At 38.0% G+C, this 24686-nt stretch overlaps 1 protein-coding gene across 7 annotated transcripts in view; it reads left to right on the top strand.

Annotated features, from left to right (window-relative positions):
* TPK1 (thiamin pyrophosphokinase 1) overlaps positions 1-24686 on the top strand; it is a 300067-nt gene that overhangs the window by 198707 nt on the left and 76674 nt on the right. The window contains exon 7 of one of the 7 annotated variants that reach the window (XR_014952261.1): positions 80-19417. The exons of the other annotated variants lie outside the window; for them this stretch is intronic. The gene's annotated coding sequence lies outside the window, so the exon portion shown is untranslated. The remainder of the gene's footprint in view (positions 1-79; positions 19418-24686) is intronic. 7 annotated transcript variants of the gene reach the window in all.

Raw genomic sequence — 24686 nt, forward strand, 5'->3', positions numbered from 1 at the left:
GTAGAAGAAATACATCAATATTTAACACACTTGTGAAGGATCCACAGTATTGCAGGAAACATTATGGACTTGCTAAAAGTTTTCAGGGTTGGAAGAGGAAGACAGCAAGGACAATGCCTGATTTGGGATCCAGTGCAGACTACCAGGCAAGGTGGATCAGGTAAACAAAGCCTTTTTTTGATCAGTCATTAGCATTATCCAAGTACTGAATGTAAGAGTAATTCGAACTTAGAGTATTGAGGCATGTCTTGGGAAATAGATAGACAGACAGTGCAAGTTTTTGAATTATATAGATAAAAATGTTTTGGCATGGAAAGCAAAGAAAACTAGAAGGAAGTAAACTCTTATGTTCATTTCTGACCTTTAAGGATGAGCTCCTGTAAGGAAATGAGAAAAAAGATGGGAATAATTGCATCACATAAATACCCGTCTCCATGATCTCTATGGAGAAACTGGGTGGGAGGCTGAAATACAGACTGTAAGTATGTAAATTTAGATAAATTAATTCCAATATATGTCAAAACACTAAAAAAATATTGAAGAAAGCAGGCATGAAATGAGTTGCACCTATGGGAGGGCCCACACAATGAGAACATAGTTTGTAGCTACAGAATTTATAAATTGACAGTGAAAGATTTTCTTTTGTCTGAATGGGAAAGGAAAACATGTGACAAGCAGCCTAATTGAGCACATTTGCTCAGTCTTCACAAAAGCAAAATATTCCTTTGAGCAGATAACCAATACAGTTAAAATCGGTGCCAAAGTCTGAGGAATTTAAAATGCTTCAGAGAAAAAGAAAATAAAAGATTGAGCTGCCTTTGATTCTGCCAACTCCAAGGGCTGTTACTTTTTTGTATGCCATGCAACACTAATTAGGACAGGAGTCAGAAATAGGGAAACTTAGCAAGAATTCCAGGATGTGATGCTTGTTATGAAGCATTTTTTTATCTGATGATTGGAGTTTGAAAAAAAAAGAAAAAAATGTACCTGTGTACTAAATAGATGTCATATTTCATCTGTAGTGGAGGAGGGAGGAAAGCTTGAATTTTTAATAAGGAGTAATCAGTCTTTATAAGCAGGATATTTTATGCAAGAGTTCATACATTTTATGTTAGAAATTTGGTAATATCAATTACCATTAGACTATACCCTGGCTGAAGAGCATAATTCCCTTAGAGTCATGTTTATCATGCTAGCCATGCTCAATATGAATGGCTTAAGGTTTCACATACATACTTTCTCATTTTCTGGTTGTGTGCTTCTCAGGAGTACAGAAACATTAGCTTCTGTACACTGAGCATAAATTATCTTTTATCTGTGAGTTTTATGGCAGTTTGTAATACAAGGTAATAGGATTTATGACCAAGAAATGAGAAGATGTCCAAGAGTTAATGAGGCCTGTCTTTTACATATACTGAGCAGTTCAGTTTTCCCCACACAGGATTCCAGCCCTAGGATGTAGAGGGGAATTGCTGCCTGCACATGAAAATGCATTACAGCAGCATATTTTTGTCAGTTAACTAACTCTTTTGAAAGAGTATGTGAATACTTTGATAACCCTTTTTCTTGCACCCAGCTTCTCTTGTGAGTGCATGCCTGCTTTCCCTGAAAGAAATTATTAATAATTTAACATCATAGGTAGTGGCCCAGGAGCTAAATGTGAGCAATAAGAATCAAGAATTCTATCGCTTTTTCTTGGCTCTTTACCATAATTTCCTTGAAGAGAAGTACATTGTCTTTTGATCCCACAGTCTCCTAGATTGTAAATGGGATAAAAACCATGTCCTTCTCTGAATGGGTGCTGTGAGGCTCGTTTGGTTATTTACAAAATGCCATTACATCCTCTGCTCTGCACTGGGGTGGAACATAGTATCACAGTAATAGTAACAACAGTATTAGCAAGGCCCTTAATTAACATAAATATTGCCATCCAGGAAGCTGTGCAGATAATTAGTTAGCATGGTCCCAAGCACAGTTTCTGAGGGAGCCAGCCATCCTTCTCACAGATGGCGCCTGGGCACGCTCGGGGTCGGCACAGGCCAGGAGCTGCTTCCCAAAGGTTTGCAAGGGACCGACTTGTCGTGGGGCCAAGAGGGAACAGCCACATGCACGTGCCTGGCTTGAGTTCCAGAGCTGTTACCTGAACCCGCTTACAGGAGCAGACAGAGTGACTCGGCATGGAGACATGCTCCTAGATGGAGACACTGCAGAAGATGTGAGAGAATGTACAAAGACCGGAAACTGTGGGCTTTGTTGCTACAATTCTCTGTGCCAATATGATTTGATTTGGTTTGTGTCCATGCTTGTAAAGTTTAATGGGAAGTTTAGGGTATGTACCTTCAGCTTGTGAGTTTTCTCTGGCAGTCAATTCTTGAAATTTGCAGGAACATCAAGAATGATTTACCCAATCAGTTCTGTACCGCCTCATGTGTGTAAGAAGCAGATCTGGCTTGCACACAGTAGAGAAAATCCTTAATTAATGTGCCTCCTATGGGGGATAACTTTAGGATTGGAAATTTAATGTCTTCTTTTCCTAGATATGTATTTTTGATGGATAAATTCAGTTTCAAAAAGATTGCAATTTTAAAGGAAGGTATTTAAACATGTATCTAATATTTAAACTTGAATTTAGTACTTAAAGTGTTTATTGTCCTGAAAGGCTCTCTGTCTGGTTTGATATCTTCTCTCAAAGAGCACTATTGGAACTCAAACTACTTGACAAAGCAGTCTTTCTTTGTGCCTCAAGCTCCTTGTGGAATTCACAAATATACTTCTTATTCTTTGATAAATACCTCTTCTTGTGACATTTTCAATGAGAAAGCTTGCCTTTCAGCTGGACAGAGACACTGTGATGTAAAAACTGTTAGCTGAGGACAAGTCTTAATCCAACTTTACTCTGGGAGCCTGAGTCCTTCACAGAAAGCCTTGCAGAAACTGATATTTTGTGCTTCCAGGGGTTTAGTGTTACATTAAAATGGTTTCTCAAGGAAAAAAAAAAAAAAAAGAAGTTGCTTTGTTGGTAGTTTAGCTGCCTTAGTCTCCTTCTTTTTCTTTGGTAAGAAACTTTCAGGGTTTGGTTACAGCTCAACTTCTCTTCTTAAAATAAGACTTAAACTATTCTGGTTCTTTATTCTTTCCTGGGAAAATCCAGCTGGACCAATTAATTCTTGTCCTGTGGTAATGTAGTGGTCCTGTGTAAATGTGACCTACCAAAGGCTACAGATCTGAAGCACTTAGGCTTATTTCATGATAATTCATGGCTATGAAGTGGTCTTGCTTCATGGTGTTGCTTCATGGTTTTGCACAGGATTTCTCTCTTTTAAAAATATCAGTGATCCAAAATTAATTCATATTTGTCAATAACATTTTGACCTGGAAAATATTTACTTGCTATCTTGCTTCTCACTGTTACACAAGGAAACTTCTGGGTGGATTTTCTCTTAACACCTATATTCTTTGTAACTTTGTGTTATTCCAACATCAGCAGATGTGTAGTATGAAATATACAAAGATTATATAGAACCTTAGAAATAATAATTAGCTTTTGAAATAGTCAAATCCTTTTAAACAGTTTATTTAGCATTAGTTAAAAGTGCAATTTGCATCAACTTTATGGATGACATCTATGGATTTCTTCTTTATAAGGAAGACAAACTGACAACAAAAAATTCATAAATCAATTTGTTAGCTTGCAGGTAACCAGTTTAATAAAGTACCTATCTTTCAGAGAGGAAAGTACCAAAGCATCATTACCAAGTGGAAAAGAATAGTCTTTATTAAATTAAATTTACGTCTGTTCATAATTGTTAAAAAAGAAGTCATACTCTGTAGCAGGGTATGATAATCACACAGCTGTTTTTAAATTCACATCTTAATGGTGTCTGCAAGAGAAGATGATGTAAGGAGTTTAATTGGATTACTTAGGTATTTCTAAATTCTGAAGTCATCCAGTGTGATTCTAAATCAATAGTTTGCACTTGGTAAGCATCAACAGTTCTGCTTACAACTTTTTTCAATATTTGTCCAGATTTTTAATTAGTTACTGCAGCTGCTGATGAATGATCATCAAGGATAACCTTGGCCCTAAATAAAACTCTTCCAATGAGATTCCTGCTCTCTGTTGTTGCCCCTAGCTGCTGTGATATGATCTTGTCAATATGATGATATCTATTTTGTTGCTTTATGGAAACCACAAGAAGTTTTTTGCTACAAAGCTGATTATCTTACTTGGAGTTTGTTAAAGGTTTCTTTCCCCAAAACTTGTCAATGACTTTTCTTTCCTTCAAAATGTTAATCCATCTTTTCATCCCCTTCCTTAACAACTTATTTTTGCAGTGGCCTGATACTTTTGGCTTTTGTGTTCAATGTAGTATTAATAATTTTGTTCACTATAAAACAATTCTTCTGCTTTTCATTACATGGTCAGCAGCAAAATACTAAGTGTTTGTCTTTGACATTTGCTTATTGGTAAGAGCTGATATATAAGCTGGGATCAATAGGAAGCTGGTAAAACTTTATCCTGTTTTGACAATATTGGTAAGCTGAAGAAGATCACAGTAGTATTTTAATTTATCTTCATTCTGTAACTGAATGGAACAAAGCTGAATAATGTGTGTGCATATTCTTTCCAATTTTATTTAAGCTTTTTCCCAGGTAGGACTTTACTCCTATATTGGGAGGTTTTAGCAAGCTAAAGAATTTCTAAACTTGTTCTGAATAGATTTTTTGGCCAAAAAGGAAAACAAAAAGGCAAAAGCACTTTAAAATACTGTTAATATGGATTCCAAATTTTACCAAAATATTTAAATATTTTTTACATATTTCAATAAGCTTTCTATTTTTAAAAGGCACCATATTTTTATACTTTAAAAAATAACATTATGTAAATACTTGTCTGTATGAAGGTGTCATAGACTGGTACTTTGCAGATTGATTTTGTAGTATTTTTATGATTATGATTTAAATTATTTGTCTGTCATCTAACACCTAGGAGGAGTAATGCAATATTTTGAATTTCAAGGTCAACCATTAGACATGTAGAAGGAAGAGGACTCAGAGGAATAATTTTTAACACTTTCTGTGCCTTGCCTTATCAGATGCCATCCTCCTTACTAAGTAGTCATCATACTGCAAGATCTTGCTTTCTTTATCTAATCTTGTTTCTTCCATTTTCCCTTTCTTTTCCCTATGGATTTTCCATTAACCCTATCAACTGTCTTTTCTCAGCACATCATCTTATCATAATTTTTTAGGTTTTTTGTCTAAACTGTTCTATCTTTAACTTAAGCAGCCACTGCTACCCTGAAGATTTTTCCCAGGATTTGTCTCCTTCCAGCAGTCACAGCTGTGTGCTATGAAGCATTAATTCATCAATGCCCAGTCATTCTGGCTTCATCTATTCATGGAATCATGGAATCATTTTCCTCTTGGATCTCACAATGTTTCATCTTTATTTCATTGTACCAATGACCAAAGCAGCCTCATATTTAGTACTGGAATCTGCTGGGGTGATACCTGCTGCAGTGTGCCTTTGCATCACCCTGAAATCATTGCTGTGCTGTAACTCTTTGTTCAGCTTTATTGTGCTAGCCCAAATTTCTCAAATCCTGGGATTCTGTTCTACCCACTGAGTGACTGTTTTTCTAAAGGCACCTTACTGCCTTGCTTGAGGTGGATTTCACCAGAGTTTTGCAGTAGCAACTTTCCTCTGAGTATTAAGTGCATTACAATGATAGCTTAGGGGCATGCAATTTTTTCACTCCCTGCCTGAGTTACAGGAAGTTCTGCAGGGAAACTAACAAGTATCAGAAGTCTGTAATCTGTGACAGAACCTTATCTGGAAAGAAAATTAATGGAAAATATTTTATTTCATACAATCAAAAATATAGCAGGGAAAATCAATATTATTGTTCCTATCCTGAATGTAAATAACAGTCAAAATTCAAGTTATAGTAGGTGATAATTTATTTGTTACTACAAAATCAAAAAAATAAAAATGCTGAACACTTAATTGTTGACCTGATGGGTTTATAGAATCCTTTAGAGGTAAATTCAATAATAGTCTTTTCTGTTCACATCTGATTACTGGTAATAGTTAAATCTGTCAAAGGTAAGCATCTGTATTCTGGCCTCAGTTATATTTGAAAATGTGTGATCTCTTCAATTCAATCCCTTTGTGAAATGGCTTAGGTTTATGCAATCCCTCAGAGTTTCACTGTTGATTCTGCATCTGCCAGGGCAGTGGTGTCAACTGTATGGATTTTCAACATTTACTCTTAATATTTAAAAAGGGTCAGGGCAGAAGAATGATAATATTTGGTAATATCAGAGGTTCTAGGGAAAATGCTGTATTACACTGATAAACAAGATTTAGGAAGAACTATTCAGCTTCGCCATGGGAAGTGATTGACTTGGCAATTCGAATTTTCTTCATTTTAATCAGTAACAACTGATTACATTACTTCAGGACTCTCTCTGCACTAACAGAACATCCCAAGAGCAGACAGGAATCAGTGATTGAATTCTTCATTGTCTTTTAAGGCCGTAATGTGTCTGTCACTCTCATGACACCTCCAGTCAAAAATACTTACCAGCACTGCAGTTGGGCCAATGACCTTCAGGGCAGTGCACAGCGCACAGGCTTCCTACTCTTAATCCTAGAATCAAGGGATTTGGAGTTAATATGTTTCTGTTAAAAGGAAGAAAAGGAGTCTGGAAAGAATCTTCCAGGATCTGTGAAGGGGGTTTCAGAAGATGAATGAAGCTAGGCTTATTCATGCAATGCACAGCAGAGGAATGACAGACAGTGGCCCTAAACTGAGATGGAAGATTCAGGATAGCTATAAGGAAAAGTTTCTACTCTGAAGAGAATTGCAAATTACATATAGGAAAGGAGGTTGCCCAGCGAATCTCTTCCCTGACAGTGTTCAAAACCTGATGGGAAGGCTGCACTCCCGAGACTCCCTCCCACCTAAGTGATTCTGGGACACTTGCAGAGACACAGGCAGGGTAACTAGATGTGTTAGAACCATTGTACAAGTATCTGTTGAGAAGAATTGGGAATTTCCTGATACAGAAGATTGTGGCCACATCAAGAAATGGTTCTATCCACTCCAATTTCTTTTTATGTTTTTGTTACCTTACCAAGGGAAGTGATGTAGTCTCTCATGTAACCTCACAGAAGAAAATGCTGAAAGGAGAAATGACTGCTGTCTCTGAATGCACTGAGTAAAGGCCAGGGAGATGAACCAGGACTGGTTAAGATCAAGCCCAATGTTAGAACATGAGTAAATTCCTTTAAACCAGTGATGGATAAATTTCCATCAGAAATTATGCCATTCAGAGGGAGCTGGACACATTTGAGAAGTGGGCCAACAGTCTTCCTCATGATGCTTAACAAGTCCAAGCGTACCTGTCCCAGCTGTAAGTAGAGACTGGAAGAAGAAATTATTGAGAGCAGTCCTGCTAAGGAGGGCCTGGGGGTGCTGCTGGATGAGAGGCTGGACATGACCCAGCCATGTGCACTCACAGCCCAGAGAGACAAACGTGTCCTGGGCTGCCTCCAAAGCAGCGAGGCCAGCAGGGTGAGGGAGAGGATTCTGCCCCTCTGCTCCTCTCTGCTGAGACCCCACCTGCAGGGCTGCATCCAGCTCTGGGGTCTCCAACATGGATCTGCTGGAGTGAGTCCAGAGGAGGCCACAAAGCTGCTCAGAGGGCTGGAGCACCTCTTCTGCAGGCTGAGAGAGTACAGTCATTCAGCCTGGAGAGCAGAAGGTTTCAGGAAAACCTTGGAGCACCCTTCCAATATTCCAGGCCAAACTGGACAGCGCCCTGAGAAACTTGGTGAAGTGAATAGCGTCCCTGCCCATGGGATTCTATGACTCTGTGGAATTAGAAGGAAAAGTCCCTAATCATTCTTCTGGTGAGATTCCACAACAGTTTTTTAAAAGGAAGACCTGTGGAAGAGGGGGACAGAATCAGAGCTCATTATGTTGATTTTAAATCCTCAATTTAAATCCTATTCCCACCAGAAGCAAAAAGAAACCTTTCAGAAGTTGTTAATGTGGAGGTATCATGTTTCCAACTGTCCTTCATTTTCTGCTTTTTAAACGTGAAGCCTGAAAGTGACATTAATCCATTTGAACCTTGAGTCACATGAGCCATACTGGTGTGTGATCCGCTTTTCAGCAGTGCTGGTTTGCAAACAATGAGCATGAGTTCCAGCCTTGGCCGTGGAGTCTTTTTTACAGATGTAGCTTCCTTTTGCCTTTTATTTACTATAGCTGGAAATACACTATCTCCTCTACCATCATCACAGGTAATTGTGGGAAGTGTGGGTTAAATGGATGGACAGTGGGGTGGACCAAGAACTGCCTGAGTGTCAGAGCTCAGAGGGTTGTGGTCAGCTGGAGGCCTGTGGTCAGGAATCTGCTGAGTCTAGCCTTACTGAACTTGTTTATCAGTGACCTGGATGAAGGGATAGAATCTACCCTCTGCAAGTTTGCTGATGATGTGAAACTGAGGGACAGTGGCTGATACACCTGAAGTCTGGCCTGCTACTCAGTGGGATCCTGATAGGCTGAAGCATTGGGTGGACAGAAAAGTAATGAGGTTCAACAAGGGCAAGTGCAGGCTCCTGAACCTGGGGAGGAATAACCCCAAGTATCAGCACAGGTTGAAGGCTGACCTCCTAGAGAGCCTGCAGAGAAGGGCCTGGGAGTCTTGGTGGGTAACAAACTGTGTATGAGCCAGCAGTGCCCTTGTGGCCAGGAAGGGCAGTGATATCCTGGAGTGCATTGGGAAGAATATGGCCAATAGGTCAGGGGAAGTCATCCTGCCCTCTTATTCAGGCCTGGTGTGGCCACGTCTGGAGTGCTGTATCTAGACAAGTTGTTACTGAGTGTCCAATGGAGGCCACAAAGATGATCTGGGGTCTGGAGCATCTCTCTTATGCTGTGGGAGCTGGGCTTGTTTAGAGAAAAGAGTGAGAAATTATCTTGTTAGTGCCTATAAATATCTCAAAGGCAGATGCCAATAGGATGGTGCCAGACTTTATCAGTGGTGCCCAGTGACAGAATGAGGAGCAATGGCCATAAACTAAAACACAAGAAATAGCACCTCAACATGAGGAAGAACTTCTTTACATTGAGGGTGGCAGAGCACTGGACAGGCTGCTCAGGAAGGTCATGGAGTCTCCTTCTGTGAAGGCATTTGAAATCTTTTCAGTGTAACCTGCTCTAGGTGACCCGACGTTAGCAGGGGCATTGGACTAGATGATCCCCAGAGGTCCCTTTCAACCATAAAAATTCTGAGATTTTGAAATTCTGAAATCTAGGCATTGCTTTCATATATGCCATAAGAAATCAGATATCCAAAGGTGGTTTAGCAGTAAGGGAGAATGCACTACTGTGAAATCGTATACCTTTTGGCTTGTGATGTTACCCATACAGAATAAATGTAAGCATATGGCAAAGCAGATTAATGTAGTCTAATCTGTGCTTAAGCACTTCTTTGAACAGTGGTCTGCAGATGTAAGTATAGTTATCACATCTGGTATGTAATTCCAAGTTCAGATGTCTCTGCATTTTCCCATCCACATGACAGCCAGTGGTGCTTCATGGGGAGTATCGACATTTCTGTGTCATCAACATCTGTTTCTGTGTGGTTAATTTTCATTAAGAGTTCCCATCCTTTGTTAATTGAATTATGGCCTTCAATTTCAGCAATGTCAGGTGCCTGAGGGAAAAGAAGGACCTGCACCCAGAGGGGAATCCTTTTATTCTGGTGAAAGAACAAATTATCAGATTGAAGAATAATTAGCCTGCAGAATTCTCTTCTACAATCCACAATGTTGGCAATGAAATGTACCCCTGTGTTATGAGTCTTGAGTTCTTTCTACCTCATACCTTAAAGGTTTTTAGATGCAAGCATTTAAAAGCTGCATTGCAGTATGTATGTCTCTCAATAGTGGTGGTACATTGTCCACTTCTTTCTCAGATATAACTTTTATTTTAGGGCAGGGAAAAGAGAAAGAGTCTCTGGTAAAAAAAAAAAGAAAATAAAAAAAGGTATATTTTTCTTCTATTGTTAACCACCAGCAGTTTTTCCTCAACTGGAGGACACACTTCAGAGTGAAGCAAGAGCAGCTGAAGGTCTGGAATTAGTCTTCTGTGGCAATGATGCCACAGGCAGACAGTCTCATTAGCTGCAAGCTTAGTGATTTTTTTGAGGAAGAGCTGCCTGTCTCCTTTATGTTAGAGGAACCTGGGAACTGAGAATAAAGCTGATAAGATATTAACTCTACCCTGGGTATTGACTGAAGCTTTAAGGCAATTAGAAGAGCACCAAGAGAGGACTCAGTAGGTCTCTGAGGGGCCAATACATCTGTGCATAAAGTTCTAGACACTCCTGTCCATTCAGGATTTTGTGGGAGTTATTTCCATATGTTGTAAGTGTATAAGTTACCACATGCAGCCTTAACCCACCCATACTTAATGGTTCTTTAAATCCTTGAGGAATGTGGAGAGTCTGGTGTATTCCTGTTGAGTGAGATGGATGGCCAGAGGCAGAACTACTCTTGAGCAGCAGCCTGAGTTATCATAAACAAATCCAGCCATTCTGATGTGCCAGATGGTGTATGCCACAAAAGAGATGCACTTCAGAATCTGTGCAGATAAAGGGAGTAGCTCATCATCCCTATTACACATATTTTATCAATTTTCTGTAAGCCTAATGATATAACTGAATTAGTAATGTCTGTGTCATTTCTTGGTCTTTCATCTGTCTGACTTCTGGATCTCCTTTCCTGTTCACAAGCACACAGTGAAATTGCAGAAATATCAGAGCAACATCTAATTTCCAGTTTATCAATAGTAATGCCCTTCATGAACATCTCTCTTGTTTCTAAATTCTCTTTCATACTTAAACCTGGTTCCAGATTATCGTACTAAATGTATTTTGTGTCTCCTTAGGGGAGAGGTATTATGAAGCTGTTGTTTTAGAAAAAAGTTTTCTAGCAGTAGTGTAGGAATTTTTATTTAGTATTTCTAGTATTGACGCCCACTGAACTGTCAAACATAGTCCTCAAAAACTCTTAAGGAGATAAAATACTAAACCTTCTTTTTCATTCCAAATCATCTGAGAAAATGAAGCAGTTTTAGTTTTTTACTGCAGTCTGTTAAAATGCAGAGAAGCTGTAGTGCCCCATTCCTGGAAGTGTTCAAGGCCAGGCTGGATGGGGCTTTGAGCAGCCTGGTCTAGTGAAAGGTGTCCCTGCCCAAGGCATAGCCTTCAGATAATGAAGTGAATGCAATCACTCATTTCTGTAGCCCTTGGAAACCAATGCATGATGATGTTCAAATCTCTCATCTTGAAAGACAGTAGGAGCTCATGTTTCTGAAACAGCCTGAGTCAACCCCTGCAGTTCAGCACAGCTGGCACCCCGCTGGTGTCTCCTCCTGGAAGGCCATGCCTGCCAAATGCCTGCATCTGGTTACTCCCATGCAAACTTCACTCTCAGCTGGGGGAGTGAGAACAAGATCATCTCTCCTTGAAGTTTGGCAGTGTTTCTCCATGGAACTCTGGAAATGCAGGGTGATTTTAACACCACTGTTTTATAATTGGACTTTTTCTTCTTCCCATCTGAGGGATAAAAATCCAATGTTGAGTCAGCAAGAGCTTACCTGAAGCTGATTGTTTTAGTAGCTCCTCCTTTGTAGTCATCTTGGACTAAACCTGAAAATCAGCTTAGTATTTATATGTGCTTGATAGTGGCCTCTACGGTGTTATACTGTACTGAACTGTCCTACCATGAACCTTTTCTTCAGCCTGTACACCTAAAATCCGGTTATTGTGACTGTGTATTCTCAACATTTTTTTATTGTGCAGGGTAACTGGTGTACAAAGTCTTTGGTGGAAATGTTATTTTTAGAAGAATCTATAAGATGACAAATGGGCTCTGATCTTCTGTTGGTGAATCTCGGACTACATGTCATGTCACACTCTTTAGCTGGATCTCAGGGTATATTACTCCTATATTACAGAAGGGGAGAGAGAGAGACAAAGGCATGAGGAAGTGAAATTATTTGCTCAGGCACTCAGGGAGTCAATACCATACTGAAAATTGAATCTAGTTTTCCAGGTTTCTATTTCAAGTGACCTGTCAACTGGGACCTATTTCCTCCTTGGTGCTTGTGACTTTATTAAGAATGACCTTTAGAGATGATGGAGATTTTTACTGAAAGTGCTTAATCCTTTCAGAAAAATCAGAGATGATCACTTTTCTATAGTAAAACTCATCCTAAACTTCCTTAAGAGAAATTGTGAAGAGATGGTTTTGCATAAATAATTTAATTTCTTAATAAGCCTGAGAAAAATAATCTAATGCTTGAATCTGAGAATGCCATGACTTAGAGTGGCCAAATATATATATGCCAGTTATAACAGCTGGTTATTTCTAATGAGAAATTTATCCAGGAAAAGAAGAAACAAAGAGTTAGTCAAAGTGTGGCAAACAATTTTTAGAAATAATAAATTCTACATTTTAACATCTTTCGGCTTTCTGCTCCTGTGCATGACTGCTGTGCCATTCAATAAATAATTTTTCATCTCATCAGAATTTTACAAGTTCTATTTCAATTGTCATAAGAAAAAGCATTTCACAGGAGACATCAGAGGATGGATGTTTGTTCCCCTCTGCCTTTTTTAATGTGTTAAAGATGTGTAGGTTAGAGATGCAGAAGGGAAAATGACTATAGCTATCACAGTCTTTCATAGGCAAGTGAGCAAAAGAAAATCCTGGGGTATCACATAATAGAGCTTACAGCAAGATTTGTTCTCATTCTCAGACGTGTCTAAGAAATACATATATCATGTCCCAGTACAATGAGCTGTCATGAACACAGCTTACTCAAGCATAGCAGTCAGTTGTAGCTCTGTTAGTATGTAGCCAAATAAACTTTAGTGGTTGGATGGAAAGGCACATTTTCCCCTTCTCTTATCCAAACTAATCTCTAAATGTAGATTTTTAAATCCCTAAGCAAGTTCTGATTCTTTCATTTCTTGGAAGAGCTGCTGGCCTATATTTTTAGGGAGGCCAAGTTTCCTGAAATTAGTTTAAAAATACATAGTTGAATGCTTATTCATCACAGTTGTGTAGAACTAGGATACATTTCTTTCTCTTCCTTTTTCCTGAAATTAAGACACTTCAAAAATTATGTGTCAAATAAAGTATTTGAAGTGCAGTGTTCAGCACAGGGAAGCAAGGGTATACTCTATGAGAAAATCAGAATCATGCCTGTCCTTCTAGAGGTTTTTAAGTGTTCAATTAGGTAATCTAGGCCAAGTTAGGCAATAACTTTGCAAATGGAGCAAAAACATTTGTTCTTAATGGGCTGCAGGAGTGAAATTGGTGAAAATATGCAAAGAGAAGAGAGGCAATGCAGATCTTGCAAATTATATATGGACTGGAGAGTGCTATGGGCTTTAGACAGGCTATAAAAGGAGAGCATGAGAAGAACTAACAGAGCAAGGATATGGTGATTATCTACTGGGATAAAAATGTGAAGCATTTGTTTTCCTACTGTATCATTTAGGAAAAATTACAAGAGATGCTCATAAGCTTTATGTGGATCCATGGTAGATTGAAAAGGAGATTGAAACGATCTCTAAATTCATAGGAGAGTATTTTGCAAGCCTACACACACACATACTCACTCCCTCCACTTGTTAGGTTGAGTGCTCCCCCAGGCAGAATTTATTCATGTCAAGGATAAAATTCTTCTCTGATTTATTTGAGACAAATGGGATGATTCTTTGAGATTCATTGCTTTGTGTTTTGGTTGTGATTTTATGTTAAACCAGTGCAAATATTCACTAGTACACTACTCTGGAGCCCAGGCACTGTGACAAGTACAGGGTGGTGTGGCAGGTGGAGACACAGCCCGCTAGGAGACAGCCACAAAAAGATTGAAAAGGGGTTGGAAAGAAGAGGAAGATACACTGGAAGGATGAGCATTTTTCTTACCTGAGTTCTGTTTCTGAATTACAAAGCAATGAGTTTCCCAAATCAGCCATAAACAACTCTTCCATTTCCAAGGACAGAGGTCTTGCAAAGCATGCCAGTCTTTTCAAAATGAGCTATAATTGGGAATAACTAGAGCCTTAATATTCATCACTTGTAACTGAGGGGCAAATAAAAAGTGTGATTTCTTTTCTTCTTCCGAAGAAATATTCAAAGCAAATAAATAGAATTGCTTCCAGCAATTGAATGGCCCTAGTCATAAGTGAGGGTTAAACAAATGCAGAGTAAAAGGCCGAGCTTTTCAGAAGTAATTTTGTATCTGAGCAACCAATGTGATTTCTGTGACTAGTCATCACATAAACATGATATATCATGTAAGACATAATGAGGAGTGTTTGGTTTAAAGATTGTAGGTCTGTGTGTGTTTAACTATAAATATATCATAGTTACACATGTGCTTTCCCCTTCCAAAACTCCTGACATTTTTCTTCTGCTGTGTAGGTGGGCTCTTAGATACCTGGAGAAAATTACATAGTTCTAAGAATTGAAAGGTATCTAATAAAGAACATTTAGCCTAGTTTCATTATAGACCCATAATATGTTGCCAAAAATGGAACATGATTTTTGAAGGGGGTATTATTAATCATGGTGTTATAACTGTTATGCTCCCAGGATGGATGGGTGGATGGATGAATGAATGGATGGATGGATGGGTAGTATATTATTATAAGTCATCTGGGGATGATGTGACCAAGTGTGCCATTTTTTTATTGTTATGGGAGAGAAAAAGCAATATATTCATATTTATTGGCAATTATTTGAAAGCTACTCTGAACTGATTGATGTTTCTGTTGGTTAAAAAGGATATTTCTATTTTATGATATTAAGACAAATTCAGTAAAAACTAAGTGTTTTAAAATCCAGCTTTCATCTTGATGGAAGTACAAAGATGAGTCTGTTCTTGTAATCTGTAAAGTAACAGAACTAAAACGCTGTCAGTCTTCTCAAAATATTTGTCCGTCTGCATTTTTTAAGAGAAAAAATAAATATAATATTGGCTTTAGAACAAAAATATCCAAAGGACATATATCCTAGAAATATATGTGCAACTTCAGAATTGTGTACTCTGCGTGTTACTTCATTAGAATTTTTAGAAGATTTAGTTGTTCCATGTTTGACACTCTTTAGATCTAAGGCATTGCTCAGGCTAACAGACATGTTTTATGCATCAGCAGGGGAATGCATGTGTTTATGAGAAAGCTAATTGGAAAGTGGAAGGAGAGTATTTAGCACTATCTGAACTCTGGTGCCCACGGGGATGAGAAATCTTACACTTCTCTAAGACTCTTGTGTAATTGTACTGCCCAGAAGAATGAAGCTCTTTGCAGGGGGACAAGACCTCATTTGCAGGAGTTAATTTTTCAAAAGACTACCTGAATCCTTTATCAAACATTGCATTACCAAACATTGTTCCTGACCCCTCAACTGATTTAACTTACTGTCTTAGCAATACTAGAAATAAGCACCTGCATTTTTGTATGTGTGAGTACTTAATGGTGAAAATGAGATTACTGCAAATGGTGAGAATGACTGAGGAGGAATTTTGATTTCTTATTTCTCTCTTGATTTATATTTATGGTGGATGGGAAATGTGGGTGTTTTTGTGTACACAAGTAATAAAACCATATAGACTTTTATAATAAAGCATTGAGTTTAAGAGCATTTGTGAGTTCATCAGCGATAACCATCCACATTTTGAGAGGTTACGGGCAGAACGCATTCTGGTAAAAAAACATTCTCTTAGGCAGCAAACACACATTGTATATGTCATGCATTTTTATTATTGCTTCCATATTCATTAAAGTTTAAGGTCTTAAATGACTTGTCAAAATGTTGTGTGCCAAGCTCAAAAACATTGCCTTGATGTGCTGTAGCATAGCAAGTCTTATTGGCACTTCTAGCACTCGCAGTAGACAAGAAAAATCCCTACATTTCTAAAATCACTTGTATGTTTGTCTCCAATGTGCTTCATTCTTGATATGTTTTTCTGAATTTTTTACTTTTTGTATGTATCTCTCATCTAAAATGTGCTGGGGTTTGCTTGCACATGTATGTATATGGTCCTGTTTAGGGAAGGCCAAGTAAGAGCTGAGCTTTCTCCAAGTTCTAGGGAAGTCAAATTAGAGGTTTAGTCCAAGGCCATCCCTACTGTTTCTTTTATTTATGAATAAGAGGGATTTGTGTAGGCTTCAGTCTTAGCATGGTTTGACTCACATGTTTGACTCTACGGACATATAGAAAAATATGCTAAAAATAAAGACAGTAAAAAAAAAGTGGGGAGTGAGCATAGTGGAAAAACAAAGAAAGAAGATATGAAGGAAAAAAAGAGAGGATAAAGGTGTAGGAACAGTATTCCCTGTGTGTTTGTGCATAGACTATATGCCCTGTAGGATTTGCCAGCAGTGTATAGGGATGCTTTATAAATATGCTACATTGTAAATAAGCACTGGCTTCTAGCAAAACAACTTTGATTGTGGCAGTTTCTTAATTTTTAAAGAATATAAAGAAGCTCTTAAAGAAATTTTGATAGGCTCGAGTCTGGGATAGAAAGATGGGGAAAATGTTTTGCAGGCAGGCTAGCATATCATACCTTTTGTAAATACCCTGTATGTATAACATTACAATACAAAAATTCTGTTTGATTCTAAAAATCACTGTTATAGCTGTCTACAGATAATTGTATTGGACAAAATAGGAAACCAGTGTTTTAGACAGTTGGTCAATACATCTGAAATAAGAAAGAAAAATACATGGAGGACAGACAGTGATATGGAATTAGAAAGATGGACACTCCTATTTTTAAACAATACTCTAAAGTCATTATTAACATGTTTTCAGAAAATGTTCAGTGTGACTCAGTGTCACCTGAGTTCCCACTGGACCCCAGAAAATGTTAGTGATGGTGATACTGATGCCTTGTGAAGGCTGACGTAGAACAGAGACTAGACAGAGCTAAAGAATAAAGTACATATTGATTAAGAGGCCTCAATAGATCCACCTTGGGCAGCACAACCCAAAATGGCCACAAAAATGGATGACCAGTCACAGGGTCTCACACTTTCATAAGTTTTGTTCCATTAGCATCTTGAAGTCCCATCCTTGTTTTCTCTCTTCAGTCCACCATTGTTTATGCTCTTGGGCCTGAGATTTGGATCAGTTGTCCTTGGTCCCCAGCTAGAGAAGGAATTGGCTTTTCTACCTGCTCTGTGAAGAGAGCTTACTATCCCCTAATATGAAGCCTAGACTTACACACTAAAGCAGAATAGAATCTGAAAAGTATAAAAGCTAAAACCTGAGGCATCAATATTACTGAGAGGAGAAGTAGGTGGGCACTGAGGACACTTGAAAACACTATTCTTACTTTTCACTGATGTGCAAGAAAAACATTGTGATAGCATGACCTACAACAGATTTTCTTACCAGTGACAGCTCTGCACTGCAAGATCTGTAAAAAGGAACCTTCTGTAATAACATCCCCTCCCTTCTCAAAAAAAACCTTTTCTGCCAGAATTTGCCATTCTCTGAAGTATCTTAGACCTCAAATAAATATCTGAACAGTTAGGCATCTTTACACTCTGGTTAGCAAAACTTGGTTTAAAAGTAAAAGCAATTTTTATTGGATCACTGATGTCAATGACTTAGGAGTGCTCAAATGAGTTTTTTATTATTCTGAAAACAAACTAAAAGCATTAACTTCTGTTTTGTGCTTGTCTCTGCCTAAAGCAAATTTTTATGGTCTAGTTGGGTTCCCTTGAAAACAGGCTTTTATAAGTAAATACTCATGGATGATTAACCGTCCTAAAATGAAACTGTTGTCAGGTGTTTCAAATGTGTGGTGCATAAGAGAGAAGGTATATCATGGTGACCTGAAAGCTAATTTCTGCATTTCACTATATCTGCAATGATTAATAAAACTGAGCCACCTGCCGATATAGTTCCAAGGACTTGAGTTTGAAGGAAGCATGTCTTTTAAATTTAGTTGATTCTGGGGTTTGGGAGAAAAAAAAAGTTGTGGTATGATGAAGTGGTTTCCTAACTTTTGCAGAGTAAAAGTAAGGATTTCTTAATCAAGGCAGACCTTTCAAGACTATTTTTAGAAAGTGTAAGTGGAACTCAGATCAACTGAAGAAATAGCACATGAAGAAACATGCATGAAAAGCCTGTAAATGAGTCTACAGAAAACATTTTTATATGTTATTTTACTGTACCCATCAATAAAATACCAATGTAATACTGGCTGGTTACTTTTCACTGTAGGAAGAAACAATTGCATTTTGTAAATTGATTCTCTTAGGGTGGCATCTTAAGGCATTTCTCTTAGTTTCAAGAAAAATCTAAGTTTCAGATAAGCATTTTGCACCTTAATTTGTCTTTCCTCTTTCATTCTTATTTAAAGCAGTATACAATCTGTAATTAATGCAATGGACTTGGTTGAATAACTTTGTAACTGACAAGAGACAGTCCTTTTTGACCTTCATTTTAATATGGAAAAATTAGGAAAAATGAAACAACTACTGCCAAAGAATGAATAAAAGATGGTTTGGGAGGTGTCCTTTTTCAATAAAATATCAATAGTCTATTAGATGATCCATTAGTCACTGATAACCCAGTCTAGTAGAGAAAGCAAATCATTTTTTGTGACCTTTATTTCTGTTCAACTTATAAGAGAATCTCTGTATTTTTATCTTCGGTTTTAGAAATATTAGGTCTCACTCAGGAAGATGTAAAAGTTTGAACTGGAATTTCCCCCCCTTGCATGTCCCAGTTTCATGAGCCTTTTTCACTTAGGAGTAAGATGAGAGCAGGCAGCCAAGGTGCAGTGGCTCAGGTTCCCTGGACACCAGGGGGTGGCTGGGGCAGCTGGCAGCCCAAGCTCTTCCACAACCCCAGCCCCAAGCACTGGGCACCTCCATGGGAATGGGACAGGACAAGGATGAGCCCAGGAGGGCAGGGCCATGGGGACCTGGGTCAGGTGCTGATGGCCCCAGACTGTGGGCAACAAGCAGAGTGGAGGAGCCCCAAGGGGCTGGGCGGGCACAGTCACAGCTGGCACTGCCTTAAGAACCCCACGAGGTTGATGTGAGGGGGGTTTCATGTTTAAAATTAGTGATGTGGCTGCAAATGAGTTCACCTGAGAGGGAGCTCCAGATGCTTTTACTTCCCATGTGAATCAGGCCCTCCCCTCTGCATATATGGCTTTTCCATACAGGATCTGCTTGTGACTGCTGTTTGCTGGTGAAATGAAGGTTGTTCCTTCACTCAGCCTTTCTGGGCACTGGAGCACAGACAGAATGTTGTGGGAGATGGATGGAATGTGCAAAAGCCACGCAACTGCTGGTGAGAGATGTTGCATTGCCTTGACAGCAAGTACGTTTTCAGGCTGCTGATTGACATTTTCCTTGCTTCTTTTGCTTATAGTTTCATGAAACCTGCTGTTTTTCAGACAATGGAAAGAGATTTTTGTCAGGGTTGCAAGCCCTGGGTCAAAAGAGTTATTTACACAAGGGATTAAAGCTGAGCAAGCCTATGCTCTGCATGGAAGTCGAAGGTGCAGCAGCAGTAGCATGTTTCATGGTGTGCAGAGGCAATTACCAATAATCTTATTTGAGTATGAAAATGAATAGTCATTCATGTTTCTCAGAGTGGGTTTGGGGTTTTGTAGTTCCCGTTTTCCAGTGACTAGGGGAGCTCTCCCCATCAGGCAGGCAGGCATTGTGGAGCTGATCTTTAGGCAGCTGCAGAAAAAGCCTCCTGGAGTTCCTGTTTTCAGCCTCTTGTTAATAATAGTTAATGTGAAACTGGGAAGGGATTGAATGCTTTTCCACATATCAGCTGATTTTCTTGTTTATACAGGGATCCCTGTGAGATTTTTCTGAGGCAGGAAGATTTTGGTTTTAAATTAAAAACAATGAGCAACTCTTCTTTGGGGTAGGTGAGGGCTGCCAAAAGTAGAAATGTAAGTGCCCTACAAGAGTCTAGGATGCATTGATTTCCTCATTCTCCTCATGTTAGCCGAAGCCTCTGCAGCATATTTCAGTAGTGATTCAAATCCATGATATTTGGATAAATCTGTGAAAGTAACAATAGAAACTTCCTATCTTTCAACCATCTAAATTTAAAGTGAAATGTTGCTTTGCAATGAAATGAAGATTTGGCCTGTAATCTGCTGGGTGTTAGTTGTGCTACATAACTACATGCAATACTAGTCACATAAACTGAGACCAACTGAATGCCAGTAATTTGCAGAAGTCATTAATGAGGTTTTTACAGAAATGGTGAAAATTAAGCATGATTGGTTGGATGGTTAATGGGTACTTACTGCATAGTCTAGTCACTGAAATATAGAATGTTTTGTTAACAAAGTCAGAACACATTTGTTCATTTCATTCTGGCTCTGCAGATGGCAGTGTTAAGAGATTATGCATTTTTTGAAATGTCTTGAAATGTTTTTGCATGATGCTATGACAGCAACAATGAAGAGATTCTTGAAGTACAGTAGCAATGTTCTGTTTACTTATGAAGCAGAAAGTACTTTAAAATTTTGGGCAAGCTTATCTTCATAAATTCCTATGGTGAAATCAACCTGTGGCTGCTCTCCAGCCTCTCAGTTTTACAGTCGCCCAATCTTTTAACCAAAGTCAGAAGTCTTTATTATGGAAACAAAAGAAATTACCCTTATTTCTCCCTTGCCAATTAAATAAGTGCCTACAGCAAATAGTTATTCATCTCCCAGCTCTGTAGATGTGATCAGCTGGTGGCCTGATTATCCTACTGTGCTTCACATTACACATCCCCACTATATAACCTGTGTTTATTGTTCAGCATGCATCTGTGTTCAGATTAAGCATCAGTGTTCAGTGAACCAGTTCAGGATGTAACTGGAATTTCCTCTTTTTACACAGCATAGAAAATTATCTTTAACTTAAGAAAACATTATAATTTATCTTTCTGAGCAAGGGTTTTTTTTTTTCTTTTCATCATGGGAGTAGTATTTAAAAATGTGTGCAATGTGAATGGGATTATAGATATATATATCTGTGGCATAAGACAGATGTTTAAGGATGGACTTAATAAAAATCTCAAATGACATTCCAAATATCTTTAAATATTTAAAATTGCAGATCAACCGTATTTGCAATTTTTAAAAGTGTATTTTGGTAGTGTACCGTTTATCACCATTTATGTCCTTTTTGGGATACAGACAAAAATTCAGTGTCTGACTCCATGGTACAGAAAAGTTGTAGTACAAAAGCTGACCTTTTGTTTTAGAGAGATTGCCCTTCCCAGATTTAATTACTCAATTTATAGAATAGGCTGCCAAATGTTCAGAGCTGGACAATCCATTAAAAAAAACCCAAAAACCTTATTCAATAGATTGTAGAGATTTATGGTAGTAAACATCACATGTGATCACAGTTCTGTATGTCATACCTGCATACACCGTGGAGAGATAAGTGATTCAGAAAATGTGCAGTATGATTTCAGGTAATGCATTCCACTAGATGCATTTTCATCTTAAATGTAGGGAAACAGGGTAATTATTCACAAAACCTGTCTGCTTTTGGGAAGTTTCAAAAGGGAAGTTGCTTATGTACACAAACTTCCAGTAGAAAACACAGTAGTAGTTGTCCAGAGGTTTAGTATATAAACTTGTAGATGACATTACCTTCAGTGATAGCTGGAACAGTTCAAAGGAATGTGTGATAGGCAAAGGTTTACTTGCAGCTCTTTCTGATTCTTCTGATTCTACAAACAATCATAAGTTTTGGCTACACAGACATTTCATTGAACATGCAAATGAGATATATGGGGTCTGAAAATATTGAAATCTTATCTATACACTTACACATACTGACACAAAGTACAAAGCACAGAAAACAAAAAGATTAGGCATCAAAGTTGTGCCCCAAGCCCTTGGTATTTAAAACAAACTCTCCAAACTTAGAGTGGATTTAAGGCTACCTCAGCTGCAGACATCAGGAAACACAGTGGCATTTTTAATTTCACTCATTAGGAGTATAAGATGCAATATCCTGCAAGCATACTTACTGCTTTGAGCATGAAACTTTAACTACTGCCACATTTTTTTCTGATGTATCTGCAGTAGCTCTTGGTTAGAGGTACTAAGACAAATTTATGTTTTTGTTAGATCTTGTTCTTTCTTTGTTTTCCAGGATTAAATTTTTTTTAAAAAGGTGAAAAAAATCTCTGGATATTTTTCAAATTCATTGCAAGAATAGTAGCTGGTCTGATGAAAACTGTCTACTATTTATGCATTGTAGACAAGTTAATGATTGCATGGTTTGTAACTGCAAAGACAGCAGGTGGAAAAGGGCATAAGCAATGAAGAAGCTAGTAATTCTGATGTATGGAAAGTTAACCCCTTTTCAAAACAGAATCGCCACTAGGTTTATAGCTGGAATTTCCAGATGCAGATGGGTCCTCAGAATCAGAGCTATCTCTTTTGAGTGATGTCTAAACTTAGGGCAGTCCATCATTTCAGGAAATTGCAAGGCAGTCTCTAACAGAGGTATTGTTTCAGTTTCAGCAGCTGTTTAAAGAAATGAAAGGGCTACTCATACACCCAGAAGATAAGTAAAGAGGCTGTATGGAAGCAATAAGACAGAAATGTGTATTTTATTTTTGTGCATGGAAATCTGAAGCATTGACATTTACCCCAGTTTTTTTTTCTATTTCATTAATTTATTCTAGAACTAAAATAGATAAAAATGGATTCTAGATATTTCTCCTGTGGTGGTCTGAGAGCAGGTTTCTGTCATGAGTCATGTTTTGGAGTAGTAAAAAACCAAAATTGCATTTTAGGATTGAAAGTTTGAGGAAAGCCTGGATTTAAGTTTGGATTTGAACTTTTTGGTTGTACCATATTTGCCTTTGCCTGCACATAGGTATAACCATTTCCTAAGAGAATAATGTGTTTGTTTCTAGAACAAGTCAGTATTATGTATGCTATATTTGAAATGAAGGAACTTGTATAGTTGTAATTCAGGAGAAAAGGAGAAGGTAGAAGTTTAGTAAACAAGAAGCTCTTTATTATTCTTTAATATGATTATTTATTGGTTCCTTAGTTAAAGTTGGAATGCAGAATAACAGTAATTGTATTATTTAAATCTATATAGACACCTGTAAATATGACTACAGTGGACTTTTTGCAACATGTCTTAGTAGGCATGCACAGCTTTAGTAATAAATTTGAAAGGAGCCACCTTATGCAGCAGAGAGATTGCAGATCTGATTATTACTGGAGGTTTTTCTGTGTGTCAGTATATTTTTTAGTTTCACTTTGGTTTTTGGGAAGAAAGTTGTTATCTGGAGAGAGTGACAGCAGATCAAATAAAGCAGAAATACAATGTGTGAATTGGGTTTATTAACTTGTTAGCAAGTCATGAAATGGTGCTTTTTTTAAAATCTTGTGTTGAGACAGTTAAATTTCAGTTTGGAGCTGGGGGGAGGATTGATTCTTTGCTGTTTCAAATCCTGTCAAACAGCCTAAATCTTCTCTGGTGGTGACAGACCCATATTTGGAAATGCCTTCTAAACCAAAGTGGCTTGAAAAGTGCCTCTCTTCCTTGGCAGGTCCTTCCACACAGCCAGAACCAAATTGTTTGGATCCAGAATTTTGTCTTGCATTCACTGAGCCAGTATTTTTTGTCTAGAGTTAAAAAGTAAAATCTTTGCAGTTGTTCATCTCTCCATTGTATTATAATAAATAAATATCTTCTACGCTTGAAGAATTTATCCTGAGGTTGAGCTTTGTTGCATGGCTGTTTTCTGTAAAAAATACTGAGATAAAACTACAGTGTTCATAGAATGTACCATGTGACAGTACAGCTTTTAAATATTGTCACCAAGGTCAGCAAGTTGTTTCAAGAATTTGCTTTCCAAAATCTTGCTGAATGTAATACTTCACCACTTTCTATGTAGACATATTGTATTAGCCTCTATTATCACTATTGTTTTAGGGCTTTCCAAACCCTGTGCTTCTGATAAAAAGCAGTGCAGACCAATAGAAGGAGGCTCTTAGTACTGAAACACTTTGTGGTGTCTGGTGTCTACACTGCACACTTTTCAGGGTTTTGTTTCAGACTCATCCTAGTCTGGGTCTGTGATTCAGTGAATGCCCATTAGTGGGTAGAGTGCTTTACATGCTCTTCTGGAGAGATCCTCCAGTGTAATTTGGTCCAGAAGGAATTTTCTGTGTGTGCTCAAGTCACTGTGGATCCCAGTGTGGAGACAGTCCACAGTATTAAAAATAATAATAATTTAAAAAAAAAAATACTGTAAACATACAGTGAATTTTCAATAGTAAAGCCCTACTAGTATGTCTGTTTTTATTTTACAGCTTTTTCTATTTTACAGCTTTAACTCCTTTAAGTTTTCTCTTATTTTATACATGCCAAAATGGCATCACATTTAGTCACATTGGTAGACTTTATTTAAACTCATTATAATGATAATGGATTTTTAAAAATCCTGATAGATGCTTTTTCTCTATGGAAATTACTTACATGATTTCAGCTTGCACCTCCTTCATTTCAACTCTAATTTTTTGTCTTGTCCTCCACTACTGGATTCAAAGTTACTTTTA

The sequence above is a fragment of the Lonchura striata genome, chromosome 2, assembly GCF_050655825.1.
Source record: "Lonchura striata isolate lonStrDom1 chromosome 2, ASM5065582v1, whole genome shotgun sequence".
In the NCBI taxonomy this organism is placed as follows: domain Eukaryota; kingdom Metazoa; phylum Chordata; class Aves; order Passeriformes; family Estrildidae; genus Lonchura; species Lonchura striata.